General features: G+C 34.2%; 1 protein-coding gene across 1 annotated transcript in view; it reads right to left on the bottom strand.

Annotated features, from left to right (window-relative positions):
• otx1 (orthodenticle homeobox 1) overlaps nt 1–301 on the bottom strand; it is a 13,271-nt gene extending 12,970 nt beyond the window's left edge. Inside the window, exon 1 of the mRNA XM_015380926.1 lies at nt 55–301. The gene's annotated coding sequence lies outside the window, so the exon portion shown is untranslated. The remainder of the gene's footprint in view (nt 1–54) is intronic.
• Nucleotides 302–4,085: the final 3,784 nt, after the last annotated feature.

Here is a 4,085-nt window from a genome sequence, read left to right as displayed (position 1 = left end):
GAAAGAAAGAAAGAAAGAAAGAAAGAAAGAAAATAAATAATTCTCAGGCCTTACCTTGCTTAATCTTCTCTGTGACTCCGTTAAATGTTAAACAGTTGATATTTATCCAGATATTTAGGAGATAAATCCACATCAAGGGAGATTTATTCATTTATTTGCCACATCAGCTCCGCTTGTATTTAACACCTTCCTCCAGGCCAAAACATAAAAAAGAAAAATCAAAATAAAAGCCTAATAATGATGAAGCTGCTTGTTCTCTCTCCTGCTGCTGCTGCTGCTGACGGACGCTAGAGATTGATGCAGGTCTCTGAGGCCAGCGGCTCTGGGAGTCAAGCAACCATAGGGCTCCTCCGCGCGCTCTCCACCAATCACAGCGCTCAGTAGTTCTGCGGTCGGAACATGCGGCCAATCAGCGCGCGAGTTAGAAGTGCGTATGGCGCAACATGTGACGGAGAAAGTCGAAAAGTTTAGGTCTGAAAGTTGGAGTGCGGGCCTGCAGTGGGTCACAGGAGAGGGAAGAATAATCCTGCCGCCACAAAAACAGAAACATGGAAGCTTTTTATTCTGCAGGTGTGCAGTTTTTATATTGTTAAAACTTTTTACAGAACATTATTTTATTGTTTATCTTTTAACTCTTCACCATTATGTTATTCTTATAATTTTTTCTATGGTCCACATTTGTGTGACCTATTTTTTTCTATGATCTTGCTGCTGTAAACACCAGATTTTCCACATTGTGGGACAATAAAGACATTTTCTATTCTATTTTATTCTATTATTCCGAGACTAAAACAGCTGCTCACCTGAGGACTACACTCCATGGAAACATTTTTATTTAGTTTACTGCTTGCAGACAAAGGAAATATGCAGGATCAGTCTGATGCATAAACAAACCCTGCAGATCTTTAGCTAATGAGCAAAACCTTATGTCTGTAGAAGCTGTCAATATATAAAGATCACGTGTTTCAGGAGAAATAAACTCAGCAAGATTCAACAAGACTTATAGAAAATGTGGGAAGACTTTTATTTAAAGACTATTTTGTTTGAGGAGAGAAAGTAACTGTCTTTCATTCTGTACTAATAAGAGTCTAAGATTATTAAGAGCTATATGTGTATATATTTGATCTCTTTTTTACTTTTATTTTTATCTTAGTATCTTGTGTTGTTGGATGTATATATATACATATATATATATATATATAAACTGTAACTGGATCGTGTAACGAAAGTAATTTCCCTCTGGGAATTATTAAAGTTGATTATTCTGCTTATTTTTGGTATATTCTATTATCAAAGCTTTCTAAAATATCCTATTTACATTTATTTCGTTTAATTCCAGGGAAAAAAAACTTTACAAGTATAAATAAAATAAAAAGTATAAATTGTTATTGTCTCTTACACACCTCCCTTAATTAGAAAATTAAGTAGTGAGAGAAAAGGGTTTTTGGTTTATGGATATGTATGGATATACGTGTACGTAGATAGAGATATGTGTATACTGTCTATAGTAATTGGGGTGTGTATGTATATGCATGTATGTGTGTATGTGTTTGAGATACGGGTGTATGTGTAAGTATGCATGTGTGTATATATATGTATAGGTATCTTATCTATGAGTATGTGTATGTATATATATGTATATATGTATGTGTGTGTGTGTGTGTGTATATATAGATATGTATGTATGCTTAAACATTGGTAGATGTTAATATAGAACAGGGGTAGGATTTAATAAGTTTTATTACTTCTTCCTACTCCTTTTCGAACATGATGGGATGTACATATGTTTTTTTTTTCTTTTTCTTCTTTTTTTGTTTTGTTTTGTATGACTTTATCAATTTACTTATATTTGCTTTTTATTAAGTGTTCGAAATAAATGATCAATCAAAGTATAATATAATGATATAATAATATATATTTTTTGTGTTATCCCTTTTTAAAGTGGATGGAAATGTCCTAAGGCAGTGAATCCACACACCCCCCACCCCCTTTTAAGAAGGAAGCTTTTTCACCCCCTCCAACTAATCTTATTGCAATAAAATAAACTACATTTAATAAATTGGGATCAATGTTTTTTTGTTGAATTACCTCTCAGAATTGTTGATTTATTCATTTAACTTCCTCAAATTACCACCTGCTAGACCCCTCCATTTACCCCCCACCTTCAAGGTATGAAGTGAAACTCCTAAATAGAATAGAATAGAATAGAAAATACCTTTATTGTCCCACAATGGGGAAATTCTGGTGTTTACAGGAGCAAGAAGATTATAGAAATGGAGATAAATGCATCAAAACATGCCAGTTGTGTTGCGTTGTCCCTCTCCCACCCGTTGCTACTTACTGCCGGTCAGCTGGCTAAAAGAGAAACAACAAAAAAATATATAGTTTTTCCTCTAATTTACTTGAAAACATAAATGTCACAGATAAAATGATTTAAAATGCAACAAAAAAATCAGAATCTAACGTTTGTTTTCATAAAGTAAACCTGGTCATTATTTTACCTCTGCAAAAGAATCAAATTTAGTTGAATTACATCTAATCCTCTTATAACTGACCAGACTAATACGCCTTTTGCTTTTATTCAGCACTTTAATCAAAGCAGCTATACTGTAAATATAAAGAAGCCTCCTCAGAGAAATCATCAGCGTAAAACAGGAGGTGATTTACAGGTAAATGTGTGCATGTTTGAAGTAAACCAAAAAAATAAATAAATAAAATAAAATCTCAATTGTTAATAATCTGAAAAATTCTACTTTGACAGGCACCCAAAAAGTATTGTAAAAAAACCAAAACAAAACATAATTTTTTTCACATACATTTAAACAGACAGATTAGAAGTTTCAGGTGTCCTAGCCGTGCCTGACAGATATAAACCCAGTGACTGATGACAAGTATCAAGATATCAAATGGACAGAGTCATTGTTGTCATATGGGGTTTGGGGGGATTTAATCCCAAATTGCAGGAGTATTTTCTTAATACTAAGCCCGTAAATCCAGGGATCAGGCGGCATAACGAGGTGTGTGTGTTTGAGTGTGTTGGAGACGTTGGGGGTTAAATCTGGAGAGCTTTAGTGTCCGTGTTGTTGCTGGTTATGAGAAGCATGATGCATAAAACCTCAGGTTGTCAGAAGGCATGCATGCAGTAACGGCTACTGCTGCACACTGACCACCTTTTAAAGACGCAGAAAGGAAACCTGACATGCAGGAAAACGTCCAAAACCAGCTCAGTTCAGAATTAGCCAATGTTTCCTCTGCAAGCAGGTAGAAACAGCACAGAAGAAAAAATGTTGGCCAGCAGTGGGAAACTAAACTTCTGCTAACGTCTGGGAGTCTGACGTGGATCCATACAGGGAGGCTTTTAGTTCTACTGGGTCTCACAGGTAAGAACACATTTTTTAGGTACTCTGATAAATTAAAATAGTCACTTAGAGTTGTGTAAACTCATAAAAAGACTGTTTCTATTTCTAAATGTGATAAAATAATTGAAGTCTTATGACCTCAGATTAGTTCTACTGTTAAAAAGCCATAATGGGAGAAATACAGACATGAAACTGTCCTTGGGTTTACTGAGATTATATAAGAGCCTTCAAAATAAAATTATACTAAAGGTTGGGTAATACAGGAACTAATGTATAAATAATTTTTCTTCCATAAAATATATGTTAAAATCTTTAAATTAATATTTTTTTTTCGTTTATAACGTGCTTTCAGAAAAATAATAAAACTTAAATCTGTTTAAGCTTTCCTTTTTTTAGATAGATTTTTTTTTTCTTTCTAGAATAGTTTGCAAAATGACATCACAGTTATAGAAATGTAGAGGAAATAGTTGCACCCTTTGAAAAAAAAGGATTTAAGAGAAGGATCAGCTTCTTTAACATCCAAACAGAAAAGGAAAGAAAACGGAGAGCCTGACATCTTTTCTCCCTCTGCTGGGTTAAATATGCCGTCGTGAACATCTCTATGCACGGTGTGTGATCGGAGGGGATTTCCTAAGATGACTGACACTTTATACCATATCATCTAGATGTCCTGTGACTTTCACTGCAGTAAATACTTAATATTCTTAATAGCAGAAAAATGTGGAA

Source organism: Cyprinodon variegatus, unplaced genomic scaffold (genome assembly GCF_000732505.1).
Source record: "Cyprinodon variegatus isolate N-32 unplaced genomic scaffold, C_variegatus-1.0 Scaffold225, whole genome shotgun sequence".
NCBI classification, from domain to species: Eukaryota; Metazoa; Chordata; class Actinopteri; order Cyprinodontiformes; family Cyprinodontidae; genus Cyprinodon; species Cyprinodon variegatus.
Note: the sequence above shows the minus strand (reverse complement) of the source record. Positions and strands in the feature narration are given on the sequence as shown.